This window comes from Notolabrus celidotus, chromosome 16, assembly GCF_009762535.1.
Source record: "Notolabrus celidotus isolate fNotCel1 chromosome 16, fNotCel1.pri, whole genome shotgun sequence".
NCBI classification, from domain to species: Eukaryota; Metazoa; Chordata; class Actinopteri; order Labriformes; family Labridae; genus Notolabrus; species Notolabrus celidotus.
In genome coordinates this window covers 31,307,315-31,328,780 of record NC_048287.1, presented here as the reverse complement: position 1 = coordinate 31,328,780, position 21,466 = coordinate 31,307,315, and the positions used below count along the sequence as shown (strand labels likewise).

General features: G+C 45.1%; 1 long non-coding RNA gene across 1 annotated transcript; it reads left to right on the top strand.

Moving 5' to 3' along the window:
- Positions 1-1,840: 1,840 nt before the first annotated feature.
- LOC117828230 lies at positions 1,841-5,461 on the top strand. Its single transcript, XR_004634362.1, has 3 exons — positions 1,841-1,950; positions 5,211-5,248; positions 5,362-5,461. It is a non-coding gene; the product is annotated as an uncharacterized LOC117828230 (long non-coding RNA).
- Positions 5,462-21,466: the final 16,005 nt, after the last annotated feature.

Below are 21,466 nucleotides of genomic sequence, written 5' to 3'. Positions count from 1 at the left end.
TCTCCCAGTTGGACGTGCCCGGAACACCTCTAAAGGGAGGCGTCCGGGAGGCATCCTTATCCACCGAACCACCTCAGCTGACTCCTGTCGACGCGGAGGAGCAGCGGCTCTACTCCGAGCTCCCTCCGGATGTCCGAGCTCCTGACCCTCTCTCTAAGGCCGAGCCCAGACACCCTTCGCAGGAAACTCATTTCAGCCGCTTGTATCCGCGATCTTACCCTTTCGGTCATGACCCACAGCTCATGATCAGAGGTGAGGGTTGGAACGTAGACCGACTGGTAAATCGAAAGCTTCACCTTCCGGCTCAGCTCCCTCTTCACCACGATGGTCCGATACAACGTCCGCATCACTGCTGACGCCGCACCAATCCGCCTGTGGATCTCACGCTCCATTTTACCCCCACTCGCGAACAAGACCCCGAGATACTTAAACTCCCCCACTTGGAGCAAAGTCTCACTCCCCACCGAGAGAGAGAGAGCAATCCACCGTTTTCCGGCAGAGAACCATGGCCTCAGACTTGGAGGTGCTAACTCTCATCCCGGCTGCTTCGCACTCAGCTGCAAACCGCCCCAATGCCCGCTGGAGGTCCCCGCTCGAGGAAGCCAGCAGAACCACATCGTCTGCAAAAAGCAGAGATGAGATTCCAAGCTCCCCGAACTGGACACCCTCCTCCCCCCTGCTGCGCCTTGAGATCCTGTCCATAAAGATTACAAACAGGACCGGTGACAAAGGGCAACCCTGGCGGTCTCTTAACTTCATAGCTTTTGTCATGCTGCTATAGGCCTAGACTGCCGGGGGAACTGGCACACTGACACACTGGGATCCTAGCTCACCCCCTTCCCCCCAACCCCTTCATCACTTACTTTAACTCTGCCTGTCCCATTAAAGTTACTAACCATAGACCTTTCTGGAGTCCCTGAGCTCCATTGTCTTGTAGATTCCTCTGAGCTGCCGTAGACGTCCTCCTGCTGTGGACGATCTGGACTCCAGCTGATACAGACGTGCTGGACTCCAGTGGCAACAGCTTCTACTGCTCGTCTCATCACTATCACTTCTCTCTCTTACTCCCCTCTATCTGTCTTTCCAGACCCAACTCAGTCGAGGCATGACGGCTGTCTAACATGAGTCTGGTCCTGCTGGAGGTTTCTGCCTGTTAAAGGAAGTTTGTCCTCTCCACTGTAACTAGCTAAGTACTGCGATGTGCAATGCTCATGGTGGATTAAGGTGGGGTCAGACTGAGTCTTACCCTGTCTTGAAGTTGGGTCTCTGTTCATAATTTGACATAGAGTGGTCTAGACCTGCTCTGTTTGTAAAAGCGTCTTGAGACAACGTTTGCTGTGATTTGGCGCTATACAAATAAAGATTGATTGATTGATTGAATAACACTCTAGGGTTGAAATTTTGAATTTCAAAGTATTTCAATGAGTGCCCATTAAAGGGTTGAGAGTTTTGTACAGCTTTTTCTTCTGTTGAAAAATGGCGGCGACCTTTGAAAACAAGAAGGTAACATAAAGACCCCTCTATTCTTATGTTAAAGAGTGTGTTTTTACAGCTTGTTCCTGTGTTGAATCCATGATAGTTTGATGTGTGTTGTTGTTACCTTTAATATGAAGAGCTACCTGCTGTCCTTCCTGTCTAACACTGGTTTTCTCTTGCTAGCTTCACGCCCCTCTCTGTGCTCTCAGTTCAGACTTGCAGAGAACTGATGGGTGTTTCCCGCTTCATTCACCATCCACCCCTGCAGCTATTCATTCCTTTTACCTGGTTTAATGCGAGGCGAGGCAGCACAAAAATGTGTTTGAGCGGCAGCAGGCTGAGGAAGACTACCTGACCCCCCTGGCTGTGTGCTGTGTGGACTCCCCAGGGCTCCTTTTTAATGCTCCTCTGCGGTCTGCACAGGTGGTGGTGGAAACTCACTGATTCTCAGACCCTCCTTCTTCAGCTTCTCAGGTGGGTTGCATAAGGCCACAGTAAGCCTTAAAAATTCACATTGACATCAATTAAAAAGTCAATTAACCTTTATCCTCACTCCAGGAATCATTAAGGGGCAGCGCTAATTTATAATGCCACACAGGCTCATTATTAGGTCCTGCAAAAACAATTATTCAACCATAAGAAGTGTTTGATTCAGTGCAGACTCCCACACAGAGCCGCAGCAGCAGCAGCGCTGGATGTGCAGGTGCTCTTATCTCTGAGACAGCACAGAGCCTTGAACGTATAATGGGCGTCCTGTCTGCAGGAGACGAGCTGCTCGGTGTCTCTGTACCGTTTAGCCTTTGACCAACAGAGGAACAGAGTGTCTCTGAAGTCTCATAATTGTGAATAAAAAGACGGTGAAATACGGCGTGTTCCCTTCAAACTCTGGAAAGTGTAGCTTTGATGAAGTTTGACATCTTTACTTTTCCCTCTACATGAGCCCAGCTCAAGCTGTTTAAGTGTCACATAGCAGTTTAACACACAACTAACACATTATTGCCCCTTGAGCTCTCATTAAGTTAGAGATAGTGTATAGTGAGCAGGTGGTTATGCATATTAGACCTCCAACAGGGTGACAAGAAGCAGCTTGAAGAGTTTATAATATGCATTATCACCCACTTACACTATCCTGCTGATTCCCAACTAAAGACATGAGCAAGTTACCAAAGTTGTCCAAAGCATCACTTTTGCTGTTGTGAATAATCACCATTATTATGGGGTGTTGACCAAAGACTGTAAATGATGGACTTAGTATCCATGACGTCACCCATCTGTTTCTGAAGCTCTATTTTAAAGCTGATCGTCGGAGGGAGCCATATTGGAAATGCTGAACTCAACCTAACTGCTGTCGAACTAGTGAGAGGTAAAGAGGCGGGCCTTTAAAGGTGACATATCATGCTCTTTTTCATCAACATGTGTTGGTCTAAGAGGTCCCCAAAACATGTCTTTAAAGCTTATTGCTCATAAAAAACACTTTGAAATCAGATTCTGGTCTGCCTGTATACCCCTCTTTTTCAGCCCTGCTCAGAACAGGCTGTTTTCTGTGTCTGTTCCTTTAAATGAGAATGAGCTCTCTGACCACGCCCCCTCATGAAGTGGGTGTGGCCTCGGCTGTCCAACACGTTAATCTAATGTTTACATGTTGGCTGAATATACACGGCTGCGTTACTTCAACCCTCTGAATCTGATCTGATTTTTTGACCAGAAGCAGTCTCTTCTGTTCCATTGTGTTTCATGTATTCCGGTCCATTCCATTACGTCCCATCCATCCATTATCTTGACCGTTTATCCCGATAGGGGTCGGGGGGGGGGCCTGGAGCCTATCCCAGCTGGTTGTGGGCAGAAGGCAGGGTACAACCTGGACAGGTTGCCAACCTATCACAGGGCAAACACAGAGAGACAGACAACCATTCACACACACTTACACCTACGTGCAATTTAGAGTGACCAATTAACCTGAGCATGTTTTTGGACTGTGGGAGGAAGCAGGAGTACCTGCAGAGAACCCACGCATTCACAGAGAGAACATGCAAACTCCACACAGAAAGGCACCTGCCCTCCAATCAGGAACCTTCTAGCTGTGAGGCAACAGCGCTACCCACTGTACCGCCGTGCAGCCCTCCATTATGTTCCATTCCATTCTATTCTAGCCCAATTCTAACCAATCAGAATCAAGCATTTAACAGAGCCAGATAATGACTTAATTTAACATCGACTCATTACTCAGGTTTCACATTTACTTATATTGGGACTAATTTGAGTGTTTAAAGCGATACAACAGATCATTAAAAGGCTCTTAAAAATACTTTAAATACATCACAGTCAGCATAAAACACAAAGTCAACAATACATACAAACATTAGGGACATGAAGTAAGAAAGAACACACAGAAAAATTCAATATAACATAATGCAATATAATAACACAGCATAAAACGCCTCTTTTTGATGCTTTTTTATTTAATTACTGTCATTTGAAAATCTTTATGATTCATTGAAAAACAGAAAAGTGTCATAAACATATTCAAAATGTTTGATTGATAATAGAAACATATTTTAAAAAGGTGACATATCATGCAAAATGGACTTTTTAATGGTTCTCTCCCTGAAATCTGTGTCCCTGTCTACAAACCCCCTGAAAAGTAAAATAATCCATTCTGCCCCTGTTCTGATTTCTCCACCTTTCTGTAAATGTGTGCTGAAACCAGCCGTTTCAGTTTGCAGTGTTTTTCATACGTCACAACGCCATCCGGTCTGTAACAGGAAGTCAGAGCTCGGAGCTTGTTCAGCCCATAGACTGTATAAAATACAACTCAACCCCTCCTCCGTTTTTCATTCCCTGCACACATGTGTGCTAACAAGGAGCTTAAGAGGGAGGCATGCTAGTTGTAGGCTGTCTTAATAAACACAAAGGTCGGTTTTACTCCCCACGTCTGCAGATTTGAAGATCTAGTGGATGATTTTTATTTGTCATGGAAAAGTGCTAGCGCTAGTTAGCATAGCTACATAGCTACATGTCGTAGCTGTAGCTGTGTACCAAGACACACGTCTACATACTGACAAATAAAACAACAAGAAACACTAAATCTGTGACCAATGGTTCAGAAAGGTCCTGCTGCCTTCTGGTAGAGGTCGGTTTTACTCCCCACGTCTGCAGATTTGAAGATCTAGTGGATGATTTTTATTTTTCATGGATAAGTGCTAGCCCTAATTAGCATAGCTACATGTTCATAGCTGTAGCTGTACCAAGACACGCGTCGACATACTGACAAATAAAACAACAAGAAACACTAAATCTGTGACCAATGGTTCAGAAAGGTCCTGCTGCAGGCGCCTCTCCATCAGGATCAGATTCTGGATCAGATTCAGAGGGTTGAAGTAACGTGGGTCTCTGAGCAGCCGTGTATATTCAGCCAACATGTAAACATTAGATCAACGTGCTGGACAGCCGAGGCCACATCCACTTCCTGAGGGGGCGTGGTCAGAGAGAAAACAGACTGTTCTGAGGAGGACTGAAGAAGAGGGGTTTTCAGGCAGACCAAAATCTGATTTCAAAGTGTTTTTATGAGCATAAACTTTAAAGACATGTTTTGGGGACCTCTTAGACCAATATATGTTGATGAAAAAAGCATGATATGTCCCCTTTTAAAGGCAAAAACCTGAGAATTCAAACAGTGATAAAAGCAGAGATGTGTCTCTGGCCTGAAGTGAAATCATATGTTTTGTTGTTTTCAGAGCTCTGACTCATCTCCCATCATCTGCTCTCAGAACAGGTTTAGTATTATTTTTTAAACAGAGAACATTTTAACCGATCCTTCAGAAACACTGACTCATCCCTGCTACAAACATCACCCCCGTCTGATGAAGTGTGTGTTTGTCCAATCAGACACAACCGGCGTTAATAGACCCGAGAGAGCGCCGACTTCATTATGTGACAGGACAGACACCAAAAACATGACCCTGCTCACCTGCAGAGCCTCAGGTACGCTCACACATCAAGCTCCGCCGTGACTTAGTGGGAGATAATGATGGTGAGTAGAAGAGATGACCCAATGGAGCACTTTTGCTCCCTCCCATGATATATTTAAAAAATATTATTTACAGATTACAGATTATTTTATTCAGTCCTTTTAAATGCAGTTCCTTCGTTTTTCATATAAAACAAATTTTTTTACTTTATTTTGAGACACGAACGCCACATTGGAAGGGTTTCACCTGCTGTGGGCGGACAGGATACAGGAGAGCAAGACTGGACTAACTGGGGAAGAATGCCAGCTCAGTCCTGGACCCTGTGGAGGTGATGGACATTTTTCTCCTATATGTATTCTTGTTGAAATTCTTGTGGGCTGCACGGTGGTGCGGTGGGTAGCGCTGTTGCCTCACAGCTAGAAGGTTCCTGGTTCAAATCCCTGTACTTCAGCTTCCTCCCACAGTCCAAAAACATGCTCAGGTTGATTGATCACTCTAAATTGCCCGTAGGTGTGAGTGTGTGCATGAATGGTTGTCTGTCTCTCTGTGTTAGCCCTGTGATAGGTTGGCGACCTGTCCAGGGTGTACCCTGCCTTCCGCCTGAAGCCAGCTGGGATAGGCTCCAGCCCCCCGTGACCCCTAACGGGATAAGCGGTCAAGATAATGGATGGATGGATGGATGGATGAAATTCTTGTGCTGTACACCTTTTTGTGTGCTGCTGTAACTCCATGAAGGAGTATCTTATCTTATCTTATCTCTTATCTTATTAGAAAGAGCTACACATCCACATAGAAACTGCACATTCCCTCAAAGAGCTTCCCAAAAACAGGCCGCGTCTTCTACACAGATTCTGTTCATGGAGTCTGGCGGGTTTGAAGAGATAGATGGTTTTACCTCACTCTTGAATAAAAAGGTCTAACTCTGCAGGGATCTGTTCTTTCATGAATAAACATCAGAGTCTAATAAGAACTTTAAGTGCATTTTCTCCCAGATTAGGCTGCAACAAACGAGTCATTAATTATCAAAACTTTTTATTTGACTAATCTAATATTAAATGCACAATGTTAAATGTCACCCCAAATAGTTGAATATTGGACGATTGGTTCTAACGAGTCTTAGTCGACTACCAATCTCATAGTTGAATATTTGTTTGAGACCTCAGCAGCAGATACCAACACAAGACATCAGACTGTGCTGTGTGCTAACGAGGAAGAGAGAGAGTTAAAGGGTTAACTGCCACTCTCTGACTACCTGTTGGATTCCTGTCAGGAAGCTGCTCAGCACATCCACAGTTTTTTTGCTCGGGGGCATCTCCTGGGTTTTCTTCAGGGCTCTTGCTCTTCCTCATCACATCTCTGCCTTGTGTTGTGTTTTTTTTGGAGGGGGGGGGGGGGGATTCAACAGCCTCACTGCAGCGGCCTCTTGTTTACATTCTAGCTATCGAGCCGTCCGCCGCAATCACAGCAGCGCCGGTTGATGTTGCAGCTGCAGCCGCAGTGCCACGCACCATTTCATCTCTGTCATCACGAGCTGTCGACGCCTCTGATATGATCCGAGCGCGACGCTGCTGCAGAGAAAGTCCCGTCATGCTATGATTGTCTGTTCACTTCATGTTCAGGGATGCAGAGACTATCAGCATCTTATTATTTAGAGTCTTAATGAACCAGAGTGGCGTCTTGAAATCCAATCACCCCCCTGTGACCCGAGGAGAAAGAAGCCCCAAGTTGAAGCCGTTCAGCAGAAAGATCCCCCCAGCCTCTGTCCTGTTTATATTCTGCATGATGATCCATGTCTCAGCTGTGTCAGAGCTGTTAAACCCTCTTTGACCTTCCCCAGTCCTTTCATTTGCATTTCCTCTTCATTATGACTCTGAATTTAATAAGTCAGATCAATAATAGATCAAAGCTTTGACCCTCCCAGAAACCACTTCAAGGATCCTGATGGTTTCTCTCAACCTTTAGGCCCCTCGTCTGATTTATGAGCTGCTTGTGTTACTACTGATCTGTGTTCAGCAAAGCATGACTCCAATGGTATCAGGATGAAGAAACATACCTTATAGATCCCAGTGTACCGATCAATATCTGATATTATCTATCATTGGTTACAAAGACGGTGGTCGCCATTGGTCCGCTGGCTGCTGGTGGTTTTCTTTAAAGGTGACATATTCTGCTCTTTGTCATCAACATATATTGGTCTAAGAGGTCCCCAAAACATGTCTTCATCAGATTCTGGTCTGCCTGTAAACCCCTCTTTTTCAGCCCTGCTCAGAACAGGCTGTTTTCTGTGTCTGTCCCTTTAAATGAGAATGAGCTCTCTGACCATGCCCCCTCAGGAAGTGGGTGTGTCCTCGGCTGTCCAGCACGTTGATCTAATGTTTACATGTTGGCTGAATATACACGGCTGCTCACAGACCCGCGTTACTTCAACCCTCTGAATCTGATCCAGAATCTGATCCTGATGGAGAGGCGCCTGCAGCAGGACCTTTCTGAACCATTGGTCACAGATTTAGTGTTTCTTGTTGTTTTATTTGTCAGCATGTCGACGTGTGTCTTGGTACACAGCTACCAACATGTAGCTATGTGGCTATGCTAACTAGCGCTAGCACTTTTCCATGAAAACTAAAAAATCATCCACTAGATCTTCAAATCTGCAGACGTGGGGAGTCAAACCGACCTTTGTGTTTATTAAGACAGCCTACAACTAGCATGCCTCCCTCCTAAGCTCCTTGTTAGCACATATGTGTGCAGGGAATGAAAAACGGAGGAGGGGTTGAGTTGTATTTTATACAGTCTATGGGCCGAACAAGCTCCGAGCTCTGACTTCCTGTTACAGACCGGATGGCGTTGTGACTAGGGATGCTCCGATCGATCTGCCACCGATCATTATCGGCCGATTTCTGTGAAAAAGTACGTGATCGGCGTTTGCCGATCAATGCCTTTCATTGCCGATCACAAAAAACCATCACCTGTAGCTCATACTTTGCAGCCTGGAGAGGACCTGTGTGTAGTGTGCCCCCTCCCCCTTTCCTTCACACTGTGCAGGCGCACAGCGGCAAACCACAACAAGCATGTCTGCCGTGTGGAACTTTTACACAGTCTGTGAAAGTGATGTAAAGTTTGCATCCTGCAACACATGCAACGAAAAAATACCTCGCAGGGGAAGCACGTTAAAAAAGCCTCAACACAACCAATTTAATAAGACATTTAAAGAGCAAACACTTGGTGGAGTATGGTGAGGTTTTGAGGCAGTGAACGAAAAGAAGACAGCCGGAGCAGCATCAGTCAGACGGCAGCTAACACAGCCCACAGTGGCTACACTTGCCTGTATGAGCGTGACAGTCAGAAGGCTGTGAGCAAATAACCCGAAAAATAATTGAATCGGGCGAGATGAGCCTTTCTCAGAGGTGGAAGACACCGGGTTCCGCCGACTGCTCTCTCACTTGGAGCCCCGCTACGTGCCACCGGGACGTAAATAATTCACAGACGTAGCGCTGCCAGAGCTCCACCAGACTGTACTCTCACATCGAACGTCTCCCTAAAGAAGGAATCCCATTCTCTGTAAGTAATTTGACTTTCTGCACTATTTAGCCTGTTGAGAGCCTTAATGTTTCCAATCTGTTAAAGATTGGGTTACTGATAGCAGGTACATTTAAGTGTCTCTCAGTTGTCCTTTTGACTGAATAGTTGCTGCATTGTGCTTGCAAGTTTTTTTTTTGTATTTTTTCTCTTGAAGAAGTTCGTAAAAAGACGTTTTTTTCTAAATTAAGGTGATTTTATGGTTCCTTTTTATCCCAGATGATGTAGCACTCACCATAACTAAATTGAAAAATGAACAGAAAATCCATGCGATCGGTATCGGTGATCGGCAGTGATCGGCACTCATGGCTGATCGGTATCGGAATCGGCAGCATAAAATCTGATCGGAGCATCCCTAGTTGTGACGTGTGACAAACACTGCAAACTGAAACGGCTGGTTTCAGCACACATTTACAGAAAGGTGGAGAAATCAGAACAGGGGCAGAATGGATTCTTTTCATTCTCAGGGGGTTTGTAGACAGGGACACATATTTCAGGTAGAGAACCATTAAAAAGTCCATTTTGCATGATATGTCACCTTTAAGGGTCACCCGGCCCGTACGAACACAGAGCATGTTCGATCCTGTCAACTTAGATCCACAGCAGCTTCCCCTGACATGCAACACACCTTCATACCTGACAGTGACGGGGTGACGGGTGATATATCAGCAGCAGGTTATTTGAGGCTCAGGAACCAACACCTAGTTTTTTGTCAGGTGAGTTACTGCACTGGGGTTACATGAGTTCAATTTACAAGGGGGAACTTGACGCACACCTGAAGAAGCAGTCGTAGGGGCGCTTGGTGGTCTAGCGGTCTAAGCGCCCCACATACAGAGGCTACTTCCATTGCTTAGCATCACTCAAGTGGCTGCTTGTTGCAGCAGCTCTCTCTTCGTTGTTCTTATATCTGTTTAGTTCTCTTTGTATTTGGAGCCTGTCATGGCTTTCAAAGGTGACATATCATGCAAAATGAACTTTTTGAAATATGTGTCCCTGTCTACAAACCCCCTGAAAAGTAAAAGAATCCGGTCTGTAACAGGAAGTCAGAGCTCGGAGCTTGTTCAGCCCATAGACTGTATAAAACACAACTCAACCCCTCCTCCGTTTTTCATCCCCTGCACACATGTGTGCTAACAAGGAGCTTAGGAGGGAGGCATGCTAGTTGTAGGCTGTCTTAATAAACACAAAGGTCGGTTTGACTCCCCACGTCTGCAGATTTGAAGATCTAGTGGATGATTTTTGGTTTTCATTGAAAAGTGCTAGCGCTAGTTAGCATAGCCACATAGCTACATGTTCGTAGCTGTGTACCAAGACACACGTCGACATGCTGACAAATAAAACAACAAGAAACACTAAATCTGTGACCAATGGTTCAGAAAGGTCCTGCTGCAGGCACCTCTCCGTCAGGATCAGATTCTGGATCAGATTCAGAGGGTTGAAGTAACGCGGGTCTGTGAGCAGCCGTGTATATTCAGCCAACATGTAAACATTAGATCAACCTGCTGGACAGCCGAGGCCACACCCACTTCCTGAGGGGGCGTGTTCAGAGAGAAAACAGAGTATTCTGAGGAGGGCTGAAAAAGAGGGTTTTTCAGGCAGACCAAAATCTGATTTCAAAGTGTTTTTTTGAGCATAAACTTTAAAGACATGTTTTGGGGACCTCTTAGACCAATATATGTTGATGAAAAAAGCGTGATATGTCACCTTTAAGGACGCATTTGTTGGCCATAGAAACCAAATTGTCTACGTTTGCAGGGGTGTTTTTACTATTTTTGTTCCTGTCTGTGATCCTGCATGTATCCATGGTAACATTGTTTACATACGAGATCAGCTGTTAGCATCCCGTAGCATGTTGATGCTAAACGATGCTAGGCCCGATGTTCCCTGCGAGCTGAGGAGAAGGAGGCAAGGACGACGTGCTGGTACTGAGGTGCAAGCTAAGAAAAGATGACATGGACCTGTCCTTCCACCCACCGTTATGGGGAATGTAAGATCTATCTACGATAAGGTGGACGAGCTAACCCAGCACCAGAGTAGCATCATGCTAACAGAGCTAACACCGGACACGAACGCCACATTGGAAGGATTTCACCTACTGTGGGCGGACAGGATACAGGAGAGTAAGACTGAACTAACTGGGGAAGAGTTTGACAGAGTTTAACAGTTTGTATCAGCTGACGTTGAGTCTTAGATTCATCTGGATTCTGTCTCTGGTGGCGTCTGATGGATTCTTGACAGTCTGATGGTTTTAGATAGTTTACAGGTGGTCTGTGGTTCCTTGGTGAAAGAACCTCCTCAGCAGTCTTCTCAGACTTCTTCACATCTCTCTTTGCCTTCTCTTAAACTCTAAACATAGACACGTTATGTCATGAAGCTCATTCTAAAAATCAACCTCGCTGCACACGGTGTTGCTTGGAGACAACACAGCAAGCAATTCCTCCATGCACTGCCGCACGCCATAATCCTTTACCTACCTCCCCCCCTCTCTCTGTTTTCGTTGAATGTGTCCGAACAAGCTCCAAGCCACAAACCACTCACCTGGAATTCTCTGAAATCCTCTCGAACTTTCAGGAATGCCGTCCTGTCCCACTTATCTCTGAGACGAGAGGAGAGGATGTGATCGTGACGAATAGCTGATTGGCTGATTGGTGAGGAGTTGACCCTCCCACAGCTGCTCAGGATCTCATTAGAAGCTGAAGCTTAAAGAATAAAAACTTCACTTTCAGACACAGTCAGTCAGGAGTGAGGACAGCAGAGCCGCGGGGGGAGTTTCCTAATCTGATTGTGCAGCAGCTCGTACTGTACTGACCTCCTCTTGACCTGCTGCCCCCCCCTCCCTCCCTCCTGTGCCTTCAGGTCCTACAGTTTATGTTCCCTGACCTTACAGGCGACCTCTTACCTCTCTGAACTTTCAACCTTTTTTATGAACTTGGCCTAAATCACCGGGAGGGTTCCCCGAGATGACAGGAGAGAATGTCAGTAATGACAGTCGTTCTCCTTCAGAGCGGGGGAAAGTTAGAGCAGAGAGCCAAGTTCAACACGGCAGCAGTGACCCGCAGAGTTCACAGGGAGAGGGGATCAGCAAGGAATGAAAGTTTCATCAGTGTGTCCGGGTTTAAAAAACAAACACTCAACAAACATTTTGGAATATTCATCACCTTAAATTTCAGCATTTGAGTGCTCTCCTGCTCGCCTCCAATCTGAAAAGTAAAACCTAAATTTACAGTAAAAGCAAAAGCAAGGCTGAAAACTTCCAAGCTAGTATTGTTGATATTTCTTCAAAGATTGAACTCACTGAAATGACCGCTGGGATGCCAGAAGGAAAACAAATGGGTTTACCAAACAGGAGTTCCACCAGGGGGAGTCACCCACCCACGCCTGAAGGATAAAAGTTATTTCAACCAGTGACCTCCAGTCAGATCTGGCCCCTGTTTGAGCCACAACAGGCATTAGATAAAAGCAACCAAAGTTGCTCAGGGAGGATGCTCAGAGGGTGACCTATGTTCCATGAAATGCTTTAGTTTAATTTGCTTAAAGGTGACATATCATGCAAAATTGACTTTTTAATGGTTCTCTACCTGAAATCTGTGTCCCTGTCTACAAACCCCCTGAAAAGTAAAAGGATCCATTCTGCCCCTGTTCTGATTTCTCCACCTTTCTGTAAATGTGTGCTGAAACCAGCCGTTTCAGTTTGCAGTGTTTTTCATACGTCACAATGCCATCCGGTCTGTAACAGGAAGTCAGAGCTCGGAGCTTGTTCAGCCTATAGACTGTATAAAATACAACTCAACCCCTCCTCCGTTTTTCATTCCCTGCACACATGTGTGCTAACAAGGAGCTTAGGAGGGAGGCATGCTAGTTGTAGGCTGTCTTAATAAACACAAAGGTCGGTTTTACTCCCCACGTCTGCAGATTTGAAGATCTAGTGGATGATTTTTATTTATCATGGATAAGTGCTAGCGCTAGTTAGCATAGCCACATAGCTACATGTTGGTAGCTGTGTACCAAGACACACGTCTACATACTGATAAATAAAACAACAAGAAACACTAAATCTGTGACCAATGGTTCAGAAAGGTCCTGCTGCAGGCGCCTCTCCGTCAGGATCAGATTCTGGATCAGATTCAGAGGGTTGAAGTAACGCGGGTCTGTGAGCAGCCGTGTATATTCAGCCAACATGTAAACATTAGATCACCGTGCTGGAGAGCCGAGGACACACCCACTTCCTGAGGGGGCGTGGTCAGAGAGAAAACAGAGTGTTCTGAAGAAGAGGGGTTTACAGGCAGACCAAAATCTGATTTCTAAGTGTTTTTATTGAGTAATACATTTTAAAGACATGTTTTGGGGACCTCTTAGACCAATATATGTTGATGAAAAAAGCGTGATATGTCACCTTTAATAAAAAGTAAGATATCCTCCTTTATGCTGATTTCTATAGAGGGTAGAACCTCCATACTCTCTTTGGGAGTGATGCATGAGTCATTATATTCCTGTGTACTTGTTCCAGGAAGTGAAAATCAAACTAACATACAGTGAGGAGTGAATATAACTAAATAGGACACATGTAGAGAAGAAGAAGAAAAAGCTCAAGCATGAGCTTTAAGAAAAAGAGGCTCCCCTCCTCTCATCTTGTAACTTGTGTTGAAGCTCTGATGTTTATTCTCTGAGCAAAGTTTGTTCTTGATGAGTCGTCCTGAGTGGATGCAAAGTTGATGAACTTCATCACAGGTGTTGGTGCAGGTTAAATGTCCAACGGCCAAATTTCACCACATCTGTGTCCGGTCCGTCTCCAATCCCTCACAGCACAGGATCTGAGAGGTTTCTATTCTAGTCAATGTGTTAACTTCCACTGGATCCACTCCGTTTGCGGAGTCCAGTCCAGAAGGTCTGAGTCCTCTGGATCAGATACCCAAGACTTCTATTTGTGCCGGATGCCGGAGCACGACGCATCAAGCTCAACAGAGCAGATGGAGCGGGACAGGAAGTCAGGTTTCACCAAAACAAAATGAAAACATCCGGTTAATTTTCAGAATAAAACACTCTGTGTTATCACCAGATCGTATTTCACTTAACTACAACAACAAACCAAAGTCATGATGAGCGGAGCCAGGCCTGGAGTCAACAGGTCAGAGGTTTTCAGAGGACCAGAAAGACAACATGGATGAGGAGAGGAGGAGGTGGAGGATCCTTGATTCAGTGATTAATGCAGGGAAAACCTCGGTCACATGACTCCAGCTGTCCGGCGGTCCTGCTTCTGTCCTGCGTTCTGAAAACACAACCGATGAGCGTTGACAGATGAGAGAGCGTGGAGCTGGTTGAAGTTCCAGGTGAGGCCTCTTTTGGATTTCCTCCAAGCTTAGTGGCCTTGGAGCTTCTGAGGGACTCGGTTATCTGCGTCTCTCTTTAGGGAGTATCTGTTGGGGGTGATGCTGATCTCATTTTTTAAAGGCCAGAGACGGTGGTGTACAGGTTGACAGCTTCTGACGCTCACGCCAAATGGAAAGTCCTCAGACTTCCAACACCACCATGAAAATTAACATTTTAGCTCATTGTTTTGGTTTAAAATTCTTAATTTTATTGCTTTTTCTGCTTCAACCTGCAAAAATATGGGACTATCAAATGTTTCTGCAAAAAAAAAAACATCTTAAATGATTCAAATACAAAGATTTAAAGGTGATGTTTTATCATATAGAGGCCCTTGAAATGAATAAGAACAGTTCAGGCAGTCTGTGTTTGCTCTCCTTAAATAAACCCTCACAGAGAGCAGAAGAAGAAAAGAGATTATTGATCTCCTGAAGGGGAAAGTCTCTCAAACAGGAAAGTTAAATATGAGAATAATAATAGATCTATAAACTTGATGCCCTGTGTTCACCTTTCCGCTTGTAGATAGATACTGTGAGTTATCAGACGGATGCTCGAGGTTATTAAAGACAAATAAAGACAGTAGAAGAACAAAGAAGACGGAGAGGAGAGGGAGCAAAGCAGAGTGCATGAGTTAGACGTGAGAATGGTTTCTCTTCACCCCCAGAAATAAGCTGAGTCAAGAATCTGATCATGAATTAACTTATTGACACAAACTGAGCAGAGTATGAATGGATGCTATAAGAAAGACAGTGCTGCCACCTTCTGGTGGGACTGCAAACTGCACCTCATGAGTGATGTGTGCCTAAAGAAGGTGTTTTCAAACCTTAATGTGACCTCCACTCACAGACACTGTAACCTGCTCCTCACTCAAAGAACAAAGGCCTCTGGGTAATCTTACTTTGAGCCCACTCTCTCCTTAAAACCACACATCAGAAACGTCACAAAACACCCTCCTTCCACCTGTGCAACATTGCACTCCTCAGATCCTGTCTCTCCTCCTCTACTGCCGAAACCCTCATCCACGCCTTCATAACCTCCAGACTGAACTAATGCAACAGCATCCTTTAAGGCCTCCACCTCCAAAACTACAATATGTCCAGAACTCAGCTCCACTCCTGCTCCAGAGCCCACATCACACCCATCCTTCAGCACCGAATCCACTTCAAGATCCTGCTCAAAGCCCTCAATAACCTTGCCTCCTCATACCTGACTGACCTCCTTAAATGTCACTCATCATCTCGCCGCCTCAGATCATCAGATGCCAATCTCCTGTCCCCCTATCACCAAGTCCAAGCACCACACCTTGGGTGGACAGAGTCTTTGCCATCGCTGCCCCAACTCTCTGGAACTCTCTCTCCCTCCACACATCCTCAACTTTGACTCTCTTCAATCATTTAAAAACCACCTCAAGACCCTCCTGTTCCAAAAAGCCTCCAACACATGACCTCTACCTCGACATAAACAAGTGAGATAAAGGATGTAAAATAAGAATCAAAAGGGTTCTTCACTTGAAGTAGACGTCAAAGTATCATCTCTTTTATTTACACTCACTAAAGGCATATTTCCACCCCAGGAACTTTACCCAAGAACTAGGGACTTTACTCCTGAACTATGTGCGTTTCAACTGGAGGAACCAGGGTCTAAATTTAGTTCAGGGGTAGATAATCTCCCCCCTAAAAAAAAACCCTGCTTGGGGGGTAGTACTTTTGAAAGGTCCCGGGACTTTTGGTTGAACGTCACAGTGTTTGTGGAGTTAACACAGTTGTTGAAACACAGAGGGAGTTCCTGGGAATGCAAACGTCACTGGCCTGATTTACACAATCTACCCGGGACTTCAGCCCCACGGTCGAAACGCAGACAACAATGGGGGCACAGGAACTTTTTAAGTTCAGGGGAAAGTAGTTCTGGGGGCTAAAACCCAGGTCCGAAGACCTTAGGTTCCGGGATGGAGTGTGTTGGTGGAGGAGGTCAGCCAGGTATTGGGGGGCGAGGGCATGCAGGGATTTGTAGGTGAGGAGGAGGAGCTTATCACCAACTTGCATAATAATTTAGCACGCTCATTTCTGCAGATTCTGCATTTATTTGAAAATACAGCTGACATACTTTGAAAAGCATCATTTTAAATGCACATTTGAAGACATATATTCACTCTCTGACTTCCTAACAAATTTGAAAGCAACTGTTAACATATTTTTTTGAAATATTCACAAAAATGCAACTTGCATAATAATTTGGAACACTGTGTAGTATCCCAAATAAATCCTCAGAAGTCTACTAACAGCCTTTTAAAGAACATCTCTTAAAGGTGTAGAGACCCTGCAGAGAGCCAAACACTCTTTATTGAATCTGGAGTCCACAATAAATTAGAACAGAGGAAAGTCATACAAACGCATTCAAACTCAAAGAGACAGATTGAAGGTGTAAAACAGGAGGCAGAGTTCAAAACAAAGCACTTCAGGTGAAGTCTGCCTCCTCACGTCATCTTCACACTCCTCACCTCCTTTCTGAGAATCAGACGTTGCACCGAGTGGATGGAAAAGCAAACACAGCCGGGGAGGGGTTAGAGGAAGAGGAGGAGGAGGAGGAGGAGGAGGAGGAGGAGGAGGAGGGGCACGTGTTTCCAACAGGTGTGTATGTGTGTGTGCAGGTGCGTAAATGAAGCTCCAGGTATAATGTGTTTGTGTGGAAGAGGAGGCAGCGAGGTGACACGCGGGGTTAAAAGTCCAAACCATCCCCCCCCCGAGAAGAAAACACCAACTGTTGGAGCGAGGTCAACAACACGGTGATGGGTCTGTCACACACACACACACACACACACACACACACACACACACACACCTGGAAATCTGCTCCCTTCTTAGAGATGCATGAACGTTCACTTTCTAGAAGAAGCTCTCTCAGTTTCTGTCAGATATATTTAATACATAACAGAAGGAAAATCAAAGTGCAAGAAGTTCAATGTGTTAAAGCTTTTGTGAAATATTGTAAAATCAGAGTACAAAGCACATTTTTTTTATACCTTTACCTATACTCAAGTGTGATCAGAACACCTCTACAAAATGCAGAGAGAGGTATTTTAGTTTGACTCTACTCTACCCAGAAGATGGCGCTTAAGGACTGCTTCAATGCGCAAAGTGTGCTGGATACGTGTCGCCATTTTTCAACACTTTTCTCCCTGATCATGCTTATAAAGAAAAAGCTTGAACATTAATGTAAATACACCTTGTAGAGTGCTAGCTTGATTGTATAGACCTGTGTTTTTCAACCTTTTTTGAGCCAAGGCACATTTCTTACATTAAAAAAAATCCAGAATCACACCACCAACCAAAAGTGTTACAAAATGACACATTTAGTCTCTTGATATATGAATCTACTTATCTGAGAGAGGGACTTTGGCTGCTTCTTTATCTGCGTCAGGGCGAAGCATCTTATTTACACTGGCTTTTTCAGGAAGTATAAATGTCTCTGTGACAGCGTGTGGCTTTTTTTGATTTGGCTACAACGAGTTCAGCTACTAAGTAGCTAACTGGGGGCGGCAGTAGCTCAGTCCATAGGGACTTGGCTTGGGAACCGAAGGGTGTGCAGGTTCGAGTCCCAGCATGGACGAAGCTTGGCAAGTGGACTGGTGGCTGGAGAGATGCTGGTTCACTTGCCTGGGCACTGCCGAGGTGCACTTGAGCAAGGCACCGAACCCCCAACTGCTCTGGGTGCGCTGGTTGATGGCAGCATCCTCACTCTGACTCATAGCGAAGGTGAAGGCATATCTCCCTCCTAAGGATCTAGAGAGAGTTGTACACGCCTTTATTACGGCTAGGCTTGATTATTGTAATTCTTTATATGTGGGCTTAGACATGGCGTCTATTCAGCGCCTGCAGCTTGTTCTAAACTCTGCTGCTCGCCTCCTGACTGGCAGGAAAAAGAGGGAGCACATCACACCTGTGCTGCATGCTCTCTCCACTGGCTCCCAGTCCGTCACAGGATTGATTTTAAAGTTGCACTTTTAACGTACAAGGCCCCTAAATGGATTGGCACCATCCTACTTGGCTGATCTTCTCCATGCTCACAACCCAGCTCGAGCACTGAGGTCAACAAACCAGCTGCTCCTGGATGTGCCTACAGGCGCCTTAGAACCCGGGGGGACCGAGCCTTTGCAGCAGCGGCCCCCAAGCTCTGGAATGGCTTACCACTCCAATGAAGATCGGCCCCCCTCTGATGAATGTTTTAAATCTTGTTGTCTTCATGTACTTTTTACTTTTTACCTTGTGAAGCACTTTGGCCAACACTGGTTGTTTTTAAATGTGCTGTATAAATAAAGTTGACTTGACTTGACTTGAATCTCTCCCTAAACATGTTCACTGCATGTGTGAGCATTTGTATGTATATACCAAAAAAAACTGTGTGTAGCATGTCCAAAAATAGCATGAGTGAAAAAATTGAATTCCCCCCCTGGGGATTAATAAAGTACCTTTCTTTCTAAGTAGCTAGCTTTGAGAGCTTTCCCATTGGGGAGCTCCTCAAAGACAGACTAATACACCCGTGTGACTCTTCTTCCAGATTCTGCAGTGGATAAAATAACAAGCTGAGTGTTGTGGCACAAAGACAACAGAAAGAGAAAAACATCCTCCTTTCATCCAATCACAGTTTGAGTGACAGGCGACGTCTAAGCCAGAGGAAAAAACTACATTTTATCAAATAAGCTGTAATTGTGGAGCGAGAGACAGCGACCGGCCCTCAAGCACACCCACATCTCTCACAACATTTAAGAGACGCAGTGTGTTGAAGTATAAAAGCAGGAGGCTCTGTCCTCCACATAAGCCTGTTATTTTTTTGAGGGGGGTGACAGCTTCAGTAGCCCCCGGAGGATTAACTCTCCATTACAGCCTCACAAACAGGGTGTGAGTGTGTCAGGAGTTCTGCTTATAATCAGAGCTGTCACCACGCTTCGAGTAGATCATGTTTTATTTTCATCCGATGTGGCTTCTTTGGACTTTGAAGGGAGCGAAGATCTACAGAGAGCTTCAGCTTTGTGTTTGAGTCTCATTGAGGCCCCCACAGAGAGCAGGTTTTAACACCTACACTTTGTTTCTGAAGACAACGAACGCTTTTTAATCTCTGTTTCAGAAACCTGCAAGAATATAACTCACCAATTGGTGGTTTACATTTTGTGATATCCACCAGACAGAAATATTGAAGCTGATACTTTAAAGCTGGGGTTGGTGTTCAGATTTAGATCCACTTTTTGTTATACGGCTAGGAATCTAGGAGTCCTATTTGATCAAGATTTATCCTTCAACTCCCAAATTCAGCTAATCTCAAGGTCAGCCTATTTTCACTTTTCATTTCTAAAATTAGACACTTCCTGTCTCAGAGCGACGCAGAAAAACTAGTCCATGCATTTGTTCCCTCCAGGTTAGATTACTGTAACTCCCTCTGATCAGGCTGCCCCAATAAGTCTCTAAAGACTCTTCAGCTAGTTCAAAACGCTGCAGCTTGAGTATTGACTAGAACTAGGAAGAGGGAGCACATCTCTCCAGTGTTAGCTCCCCATAAAATGTAGACTAGAATTTAAAATCCTTCTTTTAACCTACAAAGCCCTTAAAAATCAGACACCCTCGTATCTTAAAGACCTCATAGAGCCCTATTACCCCTCTAGAACTCTACGCTCCCAACATGCAGGCTTGCTAGTTGTACCTAAAATCTCTAAAAGTAGTATGGGAGGTAGAGCCTTCAGTTATCAGGCCCCTCTCCTTTGGAATCATCTACCAGTCAGGGTCCGGGAGGCAGACACCCTCTCTACTTTTAAGAGTAGGCTTCAAACTTTCCTTTTTGATAAAGCTTATAGTTAGAGCTGGATCAGGCTTGGACCAGGTCTTAGTTATGCTGCTATAGGCTTAGACTGCCGGGGGAACTGGCGCACTGACACACTGGGATCCTAGCTCACCCCCTTCCCCCCCAACCCCTTCATCACTTACTCTAACTCTTCCTGTCCCATTAAAGTTACTAACCATAGACCTTTCTGGAGTCCCTGAGCTCCCTTGTCTCGTAGATTCCTCTGAGCTGCCGTAGACGTCCATCACCTCTCTCTCTTACTCCCCTCTATCTGTCTTTCCAGACCCAACTCAGTCGAGGCATGATGACTGTCTAACATGAGTCTGGTCCTGCTGGAGGTTTCTGCCTGTTAAAAGGAAGTTTGTCCTCGCCACTGTAACTAGCTAAATACTGCGATGTGCAATGCTCATGATGGATTAAGGTGGGGTCAGACTGAGTCTTATCCTGTCTTGAAGTTGGGTCTCTGTTCATAATTTGATATAGAGTGGTCTAGACTTCCTATGTTTGTAAAAGCGTCTTGAGATAACGTTTGTTGTGATTTGGGGCTATACAAATAAAGATTGATTGTTATACTGGTTAAAATGATCTTTCTGTCCTGATGGTAATCAACACATAATGTGTTCTTAAAAAAGAGGTGAAAAAAGCCGGAGTAAACCTGGGAAAACACCAACCAATCACTGTTTTTGGGTCCCAAAATTTTAAACCAATCAGATCCCGTCCTGCCGTTCTGCCCGCCTCCTGCAAAGCGTACATGTCCCCGGCGTTCACTCCCCGTCTCCTGCCTCTGCTTCCCCTGACTCTACTTCCTGCCCCTCTCACTCCACCTCAGGCCTGTCCCCTCTGACCCCATGAGGGGCTTTCCTCAGGACTGTAGTCCGGATCAGAGTCTAAAAAGCTCTCACCACGGAGGCTCTGACAAGCAGAAGAATGAATGACATTCAGTAAGTCCTACAGCCAACCAACAAAGCAACAATCAATGTTTGAATGAATGAAGAACTTCTCCTCTTGTCTCTCCTGATGCCTTCACTGACTGTCAACACTGTAGGAATTAAGAGCATCTACACTGAACAGGTTTAACAGACAGTAGAGCTGTTACAGTATTATATATGTGTTATAACTTTTCTCCTGATATCGTGTCACCAGTACAACTGGATAATGCTAGCATGACAGTTGTGAGTGCTAACAGCAGCCATGTTTGTTTGTGTTTTTAACTTTCACTATGAGAATGTTTTGGTGAGGACCGGTTTTGAATC